Raw genomic sequence first — 20,265 nt, forward strand, 5'->3', positions numbered from 1 at the left:
AGGGACATGACTGAGCGACTTCACTTTCAGTTTTCACTTTCATGCATTGGAGAAGGAAATGGCAACCCACTCCAGTGTTCTTGCCTGGAGAATCCCAGGGATGGGGGAGCCTGGTGGGCTGCCATCTCTGGGGTCGCACAGAGTTGGACACGACTGAAGTGACTTAGCAGCAGCAGCAGCTGCATGGTATCACTGAATAACTCTTGAATCTTCAACACAGTGGTTATGCATTGGGTATGGGGAAAGGAAGGGAGAGGAAGACCAAGATGCTAAAATCAGTTAAGTATTCAGACTAAACTGATAAATTAGAAAATCAAAAGCACTGAATAAACTCTTCCCAGGACCACTGAAGGCTCCAAATGGAAAATGAGTTTCAAATAATTGCCTCATTTTTAACCTTATGCATCAGTTGAATTTTTACCACATGCTCTTATGACACTAATAAATTTTTTAAAATAGTTTGAAATTAAATTGATAATGCTAAGTGAGTACATGCTAGCTCTTTATTTTCTATATTTCTGGAGTCTATAATTTTTGTCAACCCTCTCCATCTGTAATTACATAGATTCATAAACTCGTGACCATAGAAATTAAATTACTTATCCAAAATTACAAAAACAGACTAACCATTACGGTGCAATTGGAAAACTACAGACTTTAAAGTCGGGGTTGACCAAGGTTTGAATCTCAGTTCTCCAACTTACTATGTGATGATGGGCACCACGGGGCACCTAAATGAACCTCTCTGAGGTTTGAATTACTCTTCTGATTTCTACAATGCACACAAATAATAATGCCTTTAAGGAGTAAATGAGATAAAGGATGAGAAAATCCTCAGCAGACTACTGCCAGGCAGCCTCCATTTTTATAGAGAAGAGCTTAGGCTCAGGCTTTCTTCTCTTACCCCCTACCCATTCCTCAATTGACTTCAACCAGGATAATGCAAAAATGCCCTCGCCAAATTCGACAGTCTCACTTCACCTTTCTGCAGCATTTCACACCACTGACCACACCTCTGTTCTCTCAAAAATGTTCGCTCCTCTGGTTTCTGTGACAGACATTGCTCTCTTCTAATTTGCCACCCACTTCTCAGTGCCCCCCACCCCCGCACTTTCTTTTTCAGCCTCCTTCACGAGGCCCTCCTCTTCCTTCTTAGATATCAGTGTTCTACAGAGGACTGTTTATCAGACGGCCAGTCAGAATGTTTAGCAGCATTTGCATAGTATTAAATAGAAAAGAAATGATAGGCTAGGATAAGACAGGACGACACAAAAAAATACATCAGAGGGCATCACTGTCTAAAAGGACTATATACTGTTTCATAAAATGTTTTGTCTGAGTTACATGTACATGGATTTGTGTGAGTGTATGTGTTCTGGGGCATAATAAAAACTAATTTTTTTTCTGTGGGTTGTGGTCAAAAATACTGCCCTAAAGTATGCCTTTTTCTCTCCTCATATTTTCACCATGAATGATCTTAAACACCCCCACACCATATACTACCAACTATGAGCTAAAAATGCCCATACCCGTATCTGAAAGCCAGACATCTCACTTGAAAGCCAAGTTGATATATTTGGCTGCCCTGAAATAGCCATCCCTATGTGACTCGCAGGAATCTCAATTGTAAAATGTACAAATCTGAGCTTATAGTTCCCCATCAATCTTCTGCTCTTCCTGTTCCACCTATCTAGCTAATGGTAGTGCCGACTCATTTATTAATTTATTTATTCCACAGGCCCATAAACACGTATCATACACCAGGAAATGTGCTAGGCGTTTGAGACAGAGATCATGAAGATACTGTATCTGCTCTGGATTATGGTGAGAAACAGAAAATAAACAGAATCATAAAACAAAACAAGCTGAATGATTGTGAGGTAGGTCCAGTGTGCTATAATATCCAAAAATATGGGCAAACTAATCCAGGCTGCGAGGCCTGAGTTTCCCAGAGCTGCAGACCTAACCTGAGTTCTAAAGTAAGAACTGTTGTTAATCAGAGCAAAAGAGGTTGGGGTGGGGAGAGTGTATGGTTGTGTGTGTGCTGGGGAAACACGGAAAGGAAGCCACACTAAAGACTTTGGAGGGGAGAGGAGAAGCAAATATATAGCTCTGTGTGCGATACTGCAAGATACGAGGGGTTGCTCAAGTCCAAAGGCTCAGGCAGGGAATGACAAAGAATATGGCTGGAAAGACCACATCTTAGAGACCGTTATATGTCATGTTAAAGGGCTTTGATTTTCATCCTGCAGCAGATGCAGAGGCAGTGAAAGGTTTTCAGTAAGGGAGAAACTATGATTTGATTTGCATTTTTGATAGATCACTCTGGATGTTGCATGGTAGATAACTTCAAGAGGTCACAGCGAGGAGGCTTTGGCAGTCATCAAGGTAAGTTATGATGAGATCTGGACCCCAGAAATAGAACTGATTACACAACAGCAATTGGAAAGAAGATTGATTTGATATATCCTGGGGAGAAGGAACAGACCATCCAGTCACTTAAGCTGGAAACATGGAGCCTGTCAACGCTCTTTTCCTCACCTTTATCTTCCAAATTTAATCAGCTACTGAGTTCTACCAATTCTGCCTCTTCACTAGCTCTCAAATCCATCCCTCACTCTCCATTCTCACTGCTTTTAGTTCCTTTGTTTTCCTCTTTTTAAACCGCGGTGATTTGAAAATGTTAGTAACCCCTCACTTGTCTACCTGTAACCATCCCTTTTCCCCTTCCACCCATCTGCCATGCCACCAACAAGAGCAATTGTGATTTTTCTGGAAGGTGAAACCCCTCAGTGTTCCCCTGTGGCCTAGTTCAGTTCAGTTCAGTTCAGTCACTCAGTCGTGTCCAACTCTGCGACCCCATGGACTCAGCATGCCAGGCTTCCCTGTCCCTCACCAACTTCCAGTGCTTGCTCAAACTCATGTCCATCAAGTCAGTGATGCCATCCAGCCAGCTCATCCTCTGTCGTCCCCTTCTCCTCCTGCCCTCAATCTTTCCCAGCAGCAGGATCTTTCCAATGAGTCAGTCCTTCACATCAGGTGGCCAAACTATTGGAGTTTCAGCTTCTGCATCAGTCCTTCCAACAAACAGTCAGGACTGATCTCCTTTAGGATGGACTGGTTGGATCTCCTTGCAGTCCAAGGGACTCTCAAGAATCTGCTCCAACACCACAGTTCAAAAGCATCAGTTCTTCAGTGCTCAGCTTTCTTTATAGTACAACTCTCACATCCATACATGACCACTGGAAAAACCATAGCCTTGACTAAATGGACCTTTTTTGGCAAAGTAATAATGTCTCTGCTTTTTAATATGCTGTCTAGCTGTCTAGTCGGTCATAGCTTTTCTTCCAAGGAGCAAGCGTCTTTTAATTTCATGGCTGTAGTCACCATCTGCAGTGATTTTGGAGCCCCAAAAAATAAAGTCTGTCACTGTTTCCATTGTTTCCTCATCTATTTTCCATGAAGTGATTGGGACTGGATGCCATGATCTTAGTTTTCTGAACGTTGAGTATTAAGCCAACTTTTTCACTCTCCTCTATCACTTTCATCAAGAGGCTCTTGAGTTCCTCTTCGCTTTCTGCCATAAGGGTGGTGTCACCTGCATATCTGAGGTTACTGATATTTTTCCCGCCACCTAAAATCTGATCCCTACCACTTTTTTCAATTCACTTACTAATATTCTCTACCCCTAACCCCATTCCATGCCATGCCAAAGTACTTAAAGTTCTCTATAATAGAAACCCAAAAAAGCTACCACCAACAACAAAAAAGCTGTTCTAGTCCCATGCTAATATGCTTTGAGATGCAATGCTTCCTCTTTCTGAAAGGCCCTTCCCTTCTCCCCACCCTCACATCTTCCTGGAGGATTGTTTCCCTCCTGGAAAATTCAGCTCAGCCATCTCATTTTCTATCACATTTCCCTGACTTCCCCCACAACCCTAAGCAGACTGGATTCCTGTGCAGGTGGCTATTGGAGCACTGAGGACACTGTACTGCAATCAATTTTGTTCATGTCTGTCTCCTAAATCAGATGGTGAGCAACTGAGTTCCTTCTACCTCATCAGTCTGAGCAGTGTCTGGCACATGAGAGTTGCTCAATTTATATTTGTTGGGGGGAAAAAGACTGAATAGACAAACAAATTGACTAGAACAGGTTCTCTGCCCCCCTTACCCAGAGATTGTTCCATGGTATCACAATTATTTATTTTTATAATGGAAATATTAGAAGGAAATCCTTAAAATGAGAACTAAGAACTGGAGACGTTTCCTGCTGTTCTACCTCAAAGGGTAGTTGGAGCATTCATCTTTCTCCAGAGTGCCCGTGTTTACATCCAGTCTACTGACTACTGCCCAGTAGATGGTTCCCAGAAGCTTAAAGAACATAATTTAAAACAAAACTAATCTTCCTCCCTTCCAAAATACTTCACCCCACAGAAACAGTCTCCTATCTCCACTACTTGTTCCACGCTGCAGCATTTTCTAAGTCCATCAGTCAAAACCCCAAACTGAGAGTGGCCCCTGCCTTCTGACTCCCGGCCCTCCCATCACCAACACCAAACTCAGAGTCTCCTTTCCATTTCCAATACCATCGCCCAACTCCGGACTGTCTGATTTTGTTCCTGGATTTCTAAATCAGCTTTGAAGGACCTTCTTTAGAATAAGCTCTAAAAATAATTCAGAATCTGAAATCTCACTCCCATCCTCCCAAATAATAATTCTCCAAGTTTAATATGTGTTTGAATAGGAGGGACACTCATCGAGTGAGTACTATGTGCCAGGCACCATTCAAAGCACTCTAAGTAGATTAATTTATTTAAGCCTCACATCACACAACCCTAGGGGATATGTACTACTATTATCTGTATTTTCCATTCAAGGAGAATAAGATATTGAGAGGTTAAGCAACCTGCCCAAGGACACACAGCCAGTAAGTACCTATTCATCTACATCAACACACATTTTCACATGTTATATGTGAAATATAACATACACAAACATGCCTTTTTAGTTTTTTCTCTTACCTTACACAATAGGGATAACAATATATGTATTATATTTGCATTTCCTCTTAACAATACATCTTGGTTATCTTTCCTTGTTGGTACATATAAATTCACCTCCTTCTTTTTAACTATTAAATGTTATTACAACGTATGACTATAGCATAATTTATTTGACCAATTCACTGTTGATGGATATTCAGATTATTTTCCATTTTTCACTACTGTAAACAATGATGTGATTCTTGTACATAAATCATGGCACTCATGTGAATAGATCTATAGCACAGGTTGGTGGAAATAGCACTACTGGTATTTCCATTTTTAATTTTGATACATCCTGCCAATATATCTACAAAAAAGACTGCACCAATTTACATTCTTACTAACAATAAATAAAGGTGCCTGTTTTCCCAAATGCTTGCCAACACTGGATATTATCCATCATTTTAATTTTTAAAAATCTTGGATTTCTTTGTTGCTTTACCTTGTATTTCTCAAAATTCACATGGAGCAGATCTTTTCAGATGTTTATTGGACAACCATACCTTTTCTAAAAATTCCTACTCATACCCTTTGTGTAATTTTCTATCGAATTGTCTTTTACATTATTTATTGAATATTCTGCATATTAGCAATTTAAAACTTGGCTATGTTATAATTAAATTATCACAATCTGTAACTTACTTTTAAATTTTGCCTTAATGGCATCCACAAAACAATCAATTTTTACAAATCGTACAGTAACCTTCTGTATAGCACAGGGAACTCTGCTCAATACTCTGTAATATTGAGAAATGGGAAAAGACCCTGAAAAATAATAGATATATGTACGCTGCTGCTGCTGCTGCTGCTAAGTCGCTTCAGTCGTGTCCGACTCTGTGTGATCCCGTAGACGGCAGCCCACCAGGCTCCCCCGTCCCTGGGATTCTCCAGGCAAGAACACTGGAGTGGGTTGCCATTTCCTTCTCCAATGCATGAAAGTGAAAAGGGAAAGTGAAGTCGCTCAGTCGTGTCCGACTCTTAGCGACCCCATGGACTGCAGCACGCCAGGCTCCTCGGTCCATGGGATTTTCCAGGCAAGAGTACTGGAGTGGGGTGCCGTTGCCTTCTCCAAGATACATGTATACGTATAACTGAATCACTTAGCTATACACCTGAAACTAACGCAACATTGTAAGCCAACTACAGCCAATATAAAATAAAAATGTAAACGAAGAGGGAAAAAGAGAAAATAAAAATCATGTAAACTAGCCAGCCCTTCCTTTTAGAGATTGTGAGTTTGGGGGTCTCACATAGGAAGGTCTTTCCCACTCTGAGATTAAACATACTTTCTATAGTTTTTAACAATTTCTTTTAGTTTTGTTTTATTTATAAAATTTAGCTTGTCAGTCCATCTGAAACTTATTTTTGTATATGGAATAAGGAAGGGCTTGAGCCCACCCCAACTGTCAAATAGATATCAAACTATTGTAATGCCATCCATTAAGTAGTTGAATCTGGGGCACTAATTAGAAGTATAGTGTACGACATAGTGTATTATTCCTCATACACTAAATTCTCAATTGGTTTGTGACTACTACACTCTCTCTTGTTCCTTGAAACTATCTACATATTTCTATGTCAATGCCTCAACATTTTCACTGATACATTTTTTTCACGTTCTTTTATTTTTTAATTTATTTTTAATTGGGGGAGAATTGCTTAACAATGTTCTGTTGGTTTCTGCCGAACAACACCACGAATGGGCCATAATCACACAGGTACCACCTCCCTCTTGTGCCCCCCTCCCCTTGCCTCACCCACCCCTCTAGGTCGGATATAGAGAACAGACTTGTGGGCACAGTGGAGCAAGCAGGATGAAAGGAGAAAGTAGCAATGACTTACATCCACTACCATGTGTAAAACAGATAGCTCCTGAGAAGTTACTGCTGCAATTTTAAAGTAACTTAGGGACAGTGGGAAAACTCACTATCACCTCTCCACGTGTTTTTTAAACACTGTGGCTATTCTTGACTTTATTTTCCAATGGATTGTTAGAACTGACTGATCAAGTTCCATAAAACAAAACATTGGAAATTAGCATGGGATTGCACTGAATTTGCAGATTCAGAGGGGGAAAGAGTTAACGTCTTTGCTGCACTGAATCTGAGGATTAAGAGCAATTCACTCACATAACATTCTGCTTCAAAAAATTTTGCCACTGACATTGGGATAAAGGTAAAACTCTTCAGTATCTGATTTTCATATCCTATCCTCTCAAATTTGGCTTAAAGTCACCTCACTGAATTTATTTCCCTTTACTCTTATCCACAAAGTTTCTCAAAGTAATCCTTCATTACCTTTGCTAGGCATGCTTTGCAATTAGAAGAGAGAGAAAGCAGATATATCCTTTGTCCACACACCTTCCCTCTGAAGCACTGGCTTTGTGGGTCTATCTGCGGTCCACCATCACCCTTCAGCAAAGCAAGCATAGGTGTATTCTCTCTTATTAAAAAGCTCCGATGTTGAGGGCAAAAGGAGGGGATTTCTATGATTAAGTAACCTATGACAACATACTGCTCCTTCAGCATTCCTAGACCAGAGAATTTGGTGTCGAACAGGACAACAGATAACAAGATCCAGAACTTGAAGAGGTCTTGTGTGCATACATACTAAGTTGCTTCAGTCATGTCCAACTCTTTGTGACCCTACGGACTGTAGCCTGCCAGGCTCCTCTGTCCATGGGATTCTCCATGGACATGTTCACTCGTTCAGACAACAGAAAATGAAATGGTCAGATGGCATCACCGACTCAATGGACATGAGTTTGAGCAAATTCCTGGGGATGGTGAAGAACAAGGAAGCCTGGTGTGCTGCACTCCATGGGGTCAAAAAGAGTCGGACACGACTTAGCGACTGAACACATCCAGGGAGACATGTTCCCAGGTCCATGGAGAATCCCATGGATAGAGGAGCCTGGCATGCCACAGTCCATACAGTTCATACAGATCAGTCCATGTAGTTCCCCTGATACTCTTCCTGACCCAAGAATCGAACCTGCATCTCTTATGTCTCTTGCATTTGCAAGTGGGTTCTTTACCACTAGCACCACCTGAGAAGCCCTTGAAGAGGTCTTACTGGCCCCCAAACTTGTAACATTCAGGATACATTTCTCGCAAAATCTCTGACAAGAGTAGATGAATATTAAAAAGCATCAGAAGAGGTTAGAAGAACTAAGATAGTAGTACCTGAAGAGAAAAGACTGAAGATAAACTGAAAAATGCTTCAGAGGAGGTGGGAGGGAGCCAGTTCAGCCAAGAATCTGGCAAGAGCCTGCATTACAACAAAGCAGCCACAGAGAGGGAGCAGAGGACCAGGAATGGCGAGGGGTCCGGGTGACCACACGAGGGCAGCAGAGAGCAAGCTAAGCAGAAATGCTCTGGGTAAGGGTGAACAGGTTATTGGAACCAAACGAGTCCGTATGGCCAAAGTTATGGTTTTTCCAGTAGTCACGTACTTATGTGAGGGTTGGACCACAAAGAAGACTGAGTGCCAAAGAATTGTGGTGCTGGAGAAGACTCTTGAGAGTTCTTTGGAGTGCAAGATCAAACCAGTCAATCCTAAAGGAAATCAACCCTGAATATTCATTGGAAGGACTGATGCTGAAGCTCCAATACTTTGGCCAGTGAAGAGCTGAATCACTGGAAAAGACCCTGATGCTGGGAAATATTGAAGGCAGGAGGAGAAGGGGATGACAGAGGATAAGATGGTCAGAGGGCATTACCGAGTCAATCAATGGACATGAGTTTAAGCAAATTCCTGGAGATGATGAAGGACATGGAAGCCTGGTGTGCTGCAGTCCATGGGGTCAAAAAGATTTCGAGAACAACTTAGCGACTGATCAACAACCTAGACCCAAAAAGTGCTTTCTATTCAGACAATGGGCACAGAGAAAGATTGTACTGCACACCAGCACACCAGTACACCAGCACACCAGTAGAACAGAGAAATATTCCACACATATCTGCTCTAAGGTGAAGGGGCACAGACAGAGGTAACTAACATGGGTTGAGTTCTTAGCTAAGAGTTTTGCATAAATGTCTTCATTTAATCTTCACGACAAGATGGAAAATAACAAAGTGGAACACTTCACAAGTGAAAAGATTGATCTCAAATAAAGGAAGTGGCACAGTTGATATTCAAGCCCAGGAAAGTCCAACTTCAAAAGCCATGCTTTGCCCTGCACTACGCTATAAGAAGTCAAGAATGGCTCCTTACAGCTGGACCCAGAGCCTGTTTAACTTCCTTAGAAGAGGACACACAGCCACTCCTGGCCTCCTTCGTCCACACCACACTAACCAGGGTTTCAGGTGGTGAGAGGTAGTGGGGCACTAGTCCACAAAGAAGCCTTCAGACTGGACTCTCTGCTGGCAAATCTCATCAAGTGTCACCCGGCAAGGGAATGCTACTGGACAGGTAGCAAGCTCCAGAATTTCAGGGCATAGAAAGGTCTTAGGACCAACATGGATCACAAGTGATCATGAGTCAGCCAAGGAAGACAGCTTAAAAATCAAGGAGAGCAGAACAATATACAAGAGAGCCTGGAACTGTGTCTCATGTTCAACTCATAACCATCAGCCATGGCCTCTCTTACCTCCTGGGACCTGTTCTGAACTCAACTATCTAAGAGGAAAGAATCAGGGAAGAGGTTCTGAAATGATAAAGGAATTGGCAGAAGGTTAAGAATTAAGACATTTTACCTGACATATAGGAGGTTGAGGAGCAATTTAATAACAGTGTTGCAGCCTCTGGAGAGATGTGTCCTAAAGGCTAGGAAAGAGAAAGAGGTCTTCTTTCATGAACCAGAGGGAAAAGCCTTATGATAGTAGGAGGTTTTTGGTTATAAAATCAATGTGTCAAATGAAAGAATGTGGACACTCTTCCAGATGTGATGAAGGAGAGAGTCCTCTTCCATGAATTCGTTCAAACAACATTTAATAAGCACTGATTCTGTGGCAGCAACCTAATGTGCACCATCCTTTCGGTTTCTGCCAACACAACTTGGCAGATAAATTGACAGGGTTTCTTTCCTCATGAAGCTTGTATCTACTGGGAGAAGGAATACAGACAACAAATAAACCAAAGATAAATTATTTTTAAAAATAGCAGAAAATGCTAACTGATCAGAGAAGGAATCCACTTCAGTAGTCTTGCCTGGAAAATCCCATGGACAGAGGAACCTGGCAGGCTACAGTCCAAAGGGTTGCAAAGAGTCAGACATGACTGACAACTGAGCAGAGAAGCTAATGGATTACAAGGGAATGGGAAGGCTTCTCTGAGGAGGAGACATTCAAACTGAGACGTGCAAGCAAGAGCAGCTTTGCATAGAGCAGAGAGGGAAGTTTAAGATCAGGAGGACCAGCCAGTGCAAAGGATTAGGGTGGGCATGAGCTTGGTTGTTAGAGGTACAAAAAGGACAAGCTGGGAGTGACAATGTGGCCAAAAGGTAAGACGAGGTCAGAGACATAGGCAAGGGCCAGATTGCCGAGGGTTTTACAAACAAGGTCAGCCATCACCGAGAGGAAGAGTCGAGGAAATTATCTGTTGAAAGATTCAGTGATATGTTTTGGTTTTAAAACTTAACACAATAGACTATTTACAGATATAGTTCTCTCAGTAATTAGTGAGTTCCTTGTAAGGATCCTCAAGCTGTGGGGTGCTGTTTCTCAGGAATGTCAGGACGGAGGCGTCATCTGGGAGCACTTAGTAGCAGTGAGGTCAGGAATTTTTATTATTACCCTATGGAATGAGAAACTCCAGGATACCTGTATTATTTTTAACCAGTGCCCCCACCTCAGGGCTTCCTTGATATCAGGACTTCTCTGGTCGCTCAGTTGGTAAAGAGTCCATCTGCAATGCAGGAGATGCCAGTTCGATTCCTGGGTTGGGAAGATCTGCTGGAGAAGACATAGGCTACCCACTCCAGTATTCTTGGGAGTACCAGCTCAGCTGGTAAAGAATCCGCCTGCTATGCAGGAGACCTGGGTTGGATCCCTGGGTTGGGAAGATCCCCTGGAGAAGGGAAAGGCTACCCACTTTAGTATTCTGGCCTGGAGAATTCCATGGACTGTATAGTCCATAGGGTCACAAAGAGTCGGACAAGACTGTGTGACTCTCACTTCACTTTCCACACAAGTCTTATGATCAGGAACAGGTGGATGTATCGGTTTCTCTGCATGACCAAGAACTCCATCAGTTAATGTGTAACTTGTAGGAAATTACCAAATTTCCTGAGCCTCATTCTTCACCTGTTAAAATGGGAATGTGAATACCTATAAGATACAGGGCTATACATGAAGACTGAGTGATGTAAGCACATGCAAAGTGCCAGGCACGCAGGAAGCGCTCCATGGATATCGAAGGACGGTGTGACCAGTCACCCTTCAGTATCCACAGGGACTGGTTCAAGGCCCCCACCCCTGCCCCAGGATACCAAACCTGCAGATGCTTACATGCCTCACAGCTGGCCCTCCACATGGTCAGGTTCCGTATCCCCCTATACAGAGGGCTAACTGTATGTTTGTTGGGAAAACTCCACATGTAAGTGGACCAGGGCAGTTCAAATTTGTGTTGTTCAAGGGTCAACTGTATATGAACTCCATGCATGAATGAAAAGCTAAATATATACATCCAATTCGTTCTCTGCAATCCTGTTTTGAGCCTGCAGAGAGCTCTCTTACCACCGGCAGAGAGCCCGGATCTCAGAGAACAGAGGTGAGATCTGGTACCAAAACCCAATCTTCACCCGCTGCCTCCTACTTAGCCTTTCCTCTTCCCTCCTGCTCAACTAGCCTAGCTATTCAGACTCATGACTACCCCATCCCTTCCCAGCCCTTCCTTCCCCTAAAATGGGAAACAGCACGCTCAACTTTCCTTCCTCTCCAGCCTGGCCTGGAGATGACCCCAGCTGCTTGCTGGGGAGATGGTCTGAGTAATGGTTGCCCTTAAATGGAGGCTGTTTCTGCCAGGAACTGTGTGGAGACCAACCTCATCCCAGTTTGTCTGGATTTTTCAATGTTAGCACTGAAAAGTCCTAGAAAATGCCTCTGGCAAGCTGGGACAGCTGGTCAGGGTACCTAGCCCCTTCTGCATACAACTTAACGTTGCTTGGCACCACTGCTTGGGTCTGTATGCTCCACAGCATTGTCTACGCATTGTCTATATACTGACGTCTGGGTCCAACTACAGTAGCCTGGGGTTATCTCCAAACTACCCCTAGGATGGGACAAGACCACCCTCAGTGGGTCCTACTTAACGTCATGGAGCTGGATTGGTGGTCCCCAGAATGGTCAGGCTTCTGAGTCAAATGCTGTGTAGTCTGCAGTCCACCCATCCACTACGGCCGGAGTTACCACCCTACAACGCAAATCCGGCCCTGACATTTCCCTGCTAAAACCCTTCAGTGACTCTGTCGTCGGGATAAAAAGCAATCTCCAGCAAAAACTCCCTTCACAATCTAGCCACAACAGATGATTCTGTTTCTTGCTTTTGGATATGCTGTTCCCTTTTGTAATACCTTTCATTCCTTTTACAGTTGGCCAACTCCCTAGTCATTTATTAAGGTTTTCTATAAATTTAAGCCCTGCCTCCTCCCCGATTCTAAGATGCCTTAAATATCACTGCACTGTCGCATTTATCACATGGTAGAGTGATTCTGCATTCGCCTATCTTTCCTACTAGACTATCAGTTCCTTGAAGGTAGGTTTCCTGACTTACTTATCTTTGTATTCTCTAGAGGCCAGCACTAGACATGGCATTTTTAAAATATTCACTCTTACTAATGATTCTAATAAGTAAGCCATTAGTGTCAGTTCAGTTGCATCCATAAGTATTATCCTATCCCTGACCCTTGCATTATTCCTCTTAGACAAGATGAGGCTCAAAACCAGGGTGGGAATTGGAGATGGGGTAAGAGCATCCACTGATCATTTTGTTTTGTAATTATAAAAATGAAATCTGGGTTTATAGATTTCTTTTTATAGACCACAACAGAACAGCTGGGTCAAAACAGCCACTTTTAACTAGCACCGTGTACTGCACATAAAAACTCAATAAACTATAAACGCATGAACTAATGATAAAAGAGTTCCATTCTGGACAAATGATTTTTTTGTCTTCTTATACTTAAGTGTGACTATAAAATGACAAAACCCTTATTTGATTTTGTTTGTACTAACAAATAGACCAGAATGCCACTGCTTAGAAATTTTCTAGGACTCTGGGAACTGCCTTCAGAACCAACATATTAGTCAACCTCTAAGCCATTACTATTACTTAATAGGCAACTCTCATCTTTCTTTGTATTACCCAACATGAACTGTCACTTATCCATAAGACTTGGATCCCAAAGGCCTTTGGCTATTTTCAAAATTAAAAGCTAACCTCCAAGGATGGAAATTTTCCACAACTGAAGATATGCAAAAGGAAATGGCAGGCTCTAAGTCAATTCCAAGAATTACAAAATGTTATCTTAAATAAGTGGATGAAAATATGTGTATTAGAGTCATTCACCTAATTTGGGACACACTGCATCTATATGAACACATACAAACTCAGGGAGTATACCAACGAAGTCAGATTATATACATGTTTGTGTTTCTGGAAAAAAAAAAAATTGATCAAGCCTGTGTGTTTGTAAATATATCACTGCAGCTTAATTCAGTAGAATTAACTGAGAATCAGCTATTTTTCTCTTTCTAAGCTAAGCACTGGGAATAATAAGATTCATGAAATATCATTCTTGCCCTCCGTGAGCTCACAAAAGAGAAAACATGTAGACAAACTATCACAACACAGGGAAAAAGGTGTAACAGCCGAAGGATATATTCAATATGATGGTAGCACCTAGCGAGGAGTGATTAACTCTGTATAGGAGGCTTCACAGAGTCAACGACACCTAATCAAAGTTTGGATGAATAAACACAAGCACAAGTTTCACCAGGCTTAATGAGATGGGCAATCCAGGTATAGAAAATGGTATGCCTAAGGACATTGAGGCATGAAACAACACAGAGAGCTCGGGAAATTACAAGCCCTTTGATATTGCTGGGACCCAGGATGTAAGGGGAGGGGTGCAGAGATCTTTTGTTGGAGAGGCCACAGATATCCATGTAACCAAATGTGTATTTTCGTTTGTGGATGATTCTGTGTGCCAACTGTCTTTCCCATACACATCAATCGGCCTGTAGCCGAAGCAACAGCGGCACACATACTCATTACCTGATTTTATTTTTGCCTGAATTTATCACATAAAACTTCCCAGGTCTCCACTCATATTTGTTCTATTCCCCTATTATGCTCTCCCCTTTCGCTCACTTCCCCCCATTTGCTAGCTATCTTGCTCCTTTTCCCCTTGTATAGTCACCTCCCATATCCATCTGAGTCCATCTGTAGTCTTATAGGTCATCCTCCTTTCTAATATCAAGCAACTCCCCTTTTCTCCTTTAGAACAAAGCTCATATGACCTCCTCTCTAACAAGCCTCCTTGTCTAAGTCTAGTAGTTAAAAATTGATGCTGTATAGTAAGACGAATCTGTCTTGGAAACCTCTGTCTCTCATTCTACATCTTTGTGATTTTGGCTTCTCTGGGCCTTGCTGTCCTCATCTGTAAAATAGGGGTAAAGGCATACCGCATGGGGGAACTTGTGAGTGTTAAAAAGGACAAGAAAGAGTTTAGCATGGAACCTGGCAGGTCACTGTTAAGTCTAAGTTGATACAGTAATGTCTGACTCCGTGTGACCCCATGAACAGCAGCCCACCAGGCTCCTCCATCCATAGGATTCTCCAGGCAAGAATACTGGAGTGGGGTGTCATTTCCTTCTCCATACTTACTATAGCGTTGGCCCCAACGTTCATTTGGGTTTTTTGTAACATTTCATGGAAAACCCCAACAAACTTTTGGGCCAATCAATATATTTAACAGTTATTGTTCACGATAAATTCAAATATATTTAACAGTTATTGTTCACGATAAATTCAAATTGTCTAGAGAGCTTCATGCCTAAGTCACATGTATATATATGGTGATTTCACTGGTAGGTGTTTATTTTGACTTTAAGTGCTTCATTGTGGGAGGTTGGACTGCTGTGCTGCAAAACTCCAATGGGAACAATGCCCCCAGGGGTGGCTCAATATGGAAAGTCTGGGGAGGAGAGAAGCCTTTTCCTTTTACTTTGCTCCTTTTAGTTTGATTATTTTAACTCTATAAACACATGACTTTAATGTTTTAAAGTGGCAATGGGATTTCTGGGCAGGGAAAATTTGGGCTTTTTGTTGGCTTGTTTGGTTTCTATTTTGTACCACTATTTATTTTTTTTAAGCTTAACTAATAATATACTCTCAAGACATTCAGTAATTTAGAAGTTATTCAAGTCAAAATTAGTTAGGATTTTAGGAAAAGCCCAATCAGAAAGTATTTGTTAGCAGAAAGAGAAATGAACACCAACAGTGGGTTTGGATTCACTGTTTACAAATTACATAATCTCATTAAACCTTTGTTTCCTCATATCTGTAATGCAGCTAATAATCTCAGCCATATTAGGGTATTTCAGGTATTAAATGACATACCGTGCAAGTAAAGAGCCCAGTGCAAAGTCTGGCGTACAACAGATTCTCAAAAAAATGGTGTGTGTTAGTTGTTCAGTTGTGTTCGACTCTTTGCGACCCCATAGACTATAGCCCACCAGGGTCCTCTGTCCATGGGGATTCTCAGGCAAGAATACTGCCATGCCCTCCTCCAGGGGATCTTCCCAACCCAGGGATTGAACCCAGGTCTTCTGCATTGCAAGCAGATTCTTTACCAGCCGAGCTACCAGGAAAGCTTCCCCCAATCCCCACCCCCCCAAAAAATGGTACCTATGATCATTTTTATTATGAACAAGTTGCTGTCCCAAATTGGTTGCTTACAACAGGTTAGAATTAAGATGCTGCTTAAAATTAACAATTAAATTGGAGTTGGTATTGGGATTAGTAGTTAGAGTCTATAAAAGATTAGGGTTAGGGTTGAAATTGGAATTCAATTAAGGTTAGAATTAAAACACATACAAAGGTTTTTATTAAGGATAGGGTTAATTAAGACTGGATAATAGAAATAAGAAGCAGTATGAGGAATCCTGGTTTGCTTGTGTGGGAGACTAAAGAGGAAAGCAAATGTGGAAGCCTGTGCAGAATTTACTGATAAAGAAAAAGTCATACAGAGGCCAAGGGTTAGAGGGCAAAGCAGAACTGAGCCAGAGTTCAGAGTTTTTCTTCTGCAGGTGCTCTCGCTTCCCTCCTAGATGAATATGTAGTGTTCACCCCACTCAGGCCAAGTCCCTGCCCTCCTCCATCCCCAAGAGGAGCCACGTGGGGAAAGGAATGCCCAGGGCCCACACAGCTGCATCCAGCCCAGAACCAGTGCCAGAGCCACATTCCTCACCCCCAGCCACCCAGGCTATTGCTGAGTGGACAAGGGCACCCAGGAGCCAGCACTTGCCTTCTCTCCACTCCCCTTCTCTGCTCCCCCCAGTTCTCACTGTGCTGACCAGTTCTTGAATCTCATAGACAACCCACTCCAGACTCTGTGCAAGTCTCTGGGAAACACTGATTGTATATCATAGCATTTTACAGGGAAAAGTAACCATAGAGATCACAATCCAACATGGATACTTTTATTTTACCTGTTTTCGGGCTGAGGATAATCCTTGTAGTTCAGGCTTTCTTTGTAAAACTCTATTCCTAGTGAATGGGCTGCCTGTAAGAGGCTGGGTGCCCAGGGACAAAGAGCATTAGAGTGGTTAGAGGTAAGGAGCTATTCCAAATGGATCCATCTGCCTCTGCAGGAGACATGACCCTTTCACTCTGAGACAGCCAGGAGTGAGAATTCCTCAAAGTGGACACTCCCAGAGAAAAACGATTCTCCTTATCCCTCCTGCTCCCATGGGTATATCTGCCTTATTTATCCAATACTGTAACCCCTCTACTCCACAGCTGTGTGAACACAGAAGTCACCTAAGTCCTCTGTGTTTCGTTTTCTTTATCTGTTCAACAAGGGGTATTCATTAGGTAATCTTGAAGGTCCCTTACAAATTCTAATACTCTTTTATCCTGTATTTCTAAAAGCCAATGACTGCTTCCTATTCCCAGACCCTAAAGTGCTGCCAAGATGATGCTGATGATGCAGAAAAGAGAGAAGGAACTAGTAGGAAAAGAGCATTCCAGAGTCTCATTTGCTCATGCTTAATACTCTCCACAAAAGCTCTCCCCCTCTCCTCCCACCCTTGCAGTTACAGTAGAGGGTGGGGCCAGACCAGCAGTCATTAGAGAATTAAAGGACAGGCAGAAGCGGACCAGCAGAGCAGCAGATGGAAAAGGTGATTAGTTACAGAAGCTTGGGACCTAATCCTACATCCTAGCGTCCCAATCCCACCCATCCCCACTCTCATTCCCCTCAACGCTAACCTGTCCTCTCTTAATCCCACTTAGATGATCTTTAAAACTTCTAGCTCCAAAGATAACACTCTTTATCCATCAAGACTCTTTAACTAGGATAGCATGATTCTTCTCTGAAGCTTCATTCTCCCTTTGAAAACACACCCACTCATTCCTTTTTGCTGCATGACTAAGTTCACGCCAACCTAATCCCACCTTAGTCAGAAGGTCCATTTTCCCCTGTATCTTCCCTCCTGCCTATCCCATAGCACAGCCTCTCCTCTTTCTTATACCAGGTGTCCTTATTGTATCTTTCAAGCACACTTCTTCTTCCATCTCTGACTCAGAGATTTCAAGGCATCAGAGAACCCTCAGGGAGACAGAGAACCCCAATGCAGCAGGACAGTTTGGAGTCACTGAGATGAGTCAAGGTAGGCAAGTCAGACAACCCAAGGTGGTCAAAAACTGTCTTATAAATAATTTTTAATAACCACCCAGACACTCAAGAAATGTTCAAGAGGTAGGCAGAGCTCTTCTCCCAGAAACCATGGGTAAACTCCACAAACAGAAGAAAAACAGAGGGGCAGCTTTCTGGCTATCCTTAAGGGTCTTCCTGGAGAATATTCTCTCTTGTCCTCTCCACCAGTGACTAACATATATATCGAGCTTTACTGATTACTGGAGAAGGCAATGGCACCCCACTCCAGTACTCTTGCCTGGAAAATCAAATGGACGGAGGAGCCTGATAGGCTGCAGTCTATGGGGTCTCGAAGAGTCAGACATGACTGAACAACTTCACTTTCACTTTATTGATTACAGGGTACCTTCCACATCCTTGTTCCCTGGTGGCTCAGAGGTTAAAGCTTCTACCTGCAATGCGGGAGACCCAGGTTCGATCACTGGCTCGGGAAGATTCTCTAGAGAAAGAAATGGCAACCCACTCCAGTATTCTTGGCTGGAGAATCCCATGGACGGAGCAGCCTGTTGGGCTACAGTCCATGGGGTCCCAAAGAGTCGGACATGACTGAGCGACTTCACTTTCTTTCCACATCCTTGTCCTTGAGTTACTAGGGGACAGAGACATTAAGTCCATCACAGACAGCTGCAAAAGCTGAGAGGGGGAAAGATTACTCAAACATTGAAGATTAGCATGGTGATGCATAGTCAGTGCAGAGAGGGGATGGACCCAGAATTTAGAAGACAGGCACCCAAATCTCTGATCTAGGGACAAAACTGGCCTTCCAGGATTGGCTGTTGTTTTGTTGCTAGGTTGTGTCCAACTCTTTGTGACCCCATGAGCTGCCCTGTCCTTCACCGTCTCCCAGAGTTTGCTCAAACTCACGTCCATTGAGTCAGTGATGCCATCCAACCATCTCATCCTCAGTCATCCCCTTCTCCTCTTGCCCTCAATTATTCCCAGCATCAGGGTCTTTCCCAGCAAGTCAGCTCTTCAAATCAGGTGGCCAAAGTATTGGCACTTCAGTGCCAATATCCAATGAATATTCAGGGTTGATTTTCTTTAGGATTGACTGGTTTGATCTTGTAGTCCAAGGGACTCTCAAGAGTCCTCTCCAAGACTACAATTCAAAAGCATCAATTCTTTGGTGTTCAGCCGTTTTTATAGTCCAACTTTCACATCTGTACATACTACCCAAGACTAGAGGGCATTTCAAAAATTATATTATTCCATGTCCTGGCCAACACTTGTGTTTTCTACTATTGTCAGTCTAATCTTGGATAGATCAGTTCATACCCTTTGAATCTCAATTGCACCTGTGTAATAAGGATTGTATCAAATATTTTCTAAAAAATACTCATATACATAAAATTCTTTGATTCAGAGATTCTAAAATTTAGGAGTGTATACCTAAGAGGTAAGTTGGAGCAAAACTGACTCAGGAGGATCTCTTTCTGAGATCTACTAAGACTCTTCCAGAGATCTTCAATCACAATTTTTTTAAAAAAGCAAGCCCCAGGGGCTTGGAATTCTTGAGCCAAGAGCAAGTACAGACACCCAACTGCTCTCATTCATCTAGCATCTGGCCTCAGGGGCAAGAAGCCACATAAGGTCCTTAAGAGAGTAGCTTCCTGAGAATCTGTAGATCACACCATTCACCTAGAATCTTACTCACTAAAACTTGAAAAAGGAAGGACAAGATCCTCTGAAATATAAAGAAGAAACATATTGGGAAAGGTTGGAAGTAAAGTCGGGGAATAGAAAGGATTAAGGGGGAAAACCACTGAGTTGCGTTGTAGGCTGCAGAATCTGAAGGGAAACCGCTGATGTTAGACTGGGAGTAATTTCTTTGAGGGATTGAGGGAAGTGTTGATTCCCATGGCCTGGGGGCTTGCTGGAAGATGCCTTTCAAAGGAAATTGCCTGGGGCCGCAAATTGTTGCTGGACGTCTAAGTAGGGGCTCTTTCGTCAGAGGAACTAGGGATGTTAGTGCTTTGGAAAAAGACCAGGGTAACCGGTTACCCATTGCAGAGATGTCCCTGGGCACACTGTTGATAGGGGCACCCTAGGGGCATCCCACTCCTGGGGATCCCCAGTTGCCAAAGGAAGGAGGGCGGGGCCGAGAAGCTCTCGGGCTAGTGGGCACGCCCTAGCCCAGGCCTGCAGTGGCAGCTCCCGCCAGCTGGCCCCAGGCCCTGCCCGACTCCCCTCCCTCCACCTCAAGTCTAGGAGGGGTGGGCGCCGGGTCCCACTGCTGAGCCAGCTCGCTCCCTCTGCTCCACGCCCGAGCCGGGCTGGTGGAGCTCCCGGGGGAGAGGGTGGAAGGCACCACGACGGCGCGGAGGGGGTGCGGCAGGC

The 20,265-nt window shown here is 43.1% G+C and overlaps 1 long non-coding RNA gene across 1 annotated transcript in view; it reads right to left on the reverse strand.

Moving 5' to 3' along the window:
* The window catches only part of LOC104993538, a 75,742-nt gene that overhangs the window by 37,094 nt on the left and 18,383 nt on the right, over positions 1-20,265 (reverse strand). The window lies entirely within an intron of this gene.

Source organism: Bison bison, unplaced genomic scaffold (genome assembly GCF_000754665.1).
Source record: "Bison bison bison isolate TAMUID 2011002044 unplaced genomic scaffold, Bison_UMD1.0 scf7180017864240, whole genome shotgun sequence".
Taxonomy (NCBI): Eukaryota; Metazoa; Chordata; class Mammalia; order Artiodactyla; family Bovidae; genus Bison; species Bison bison.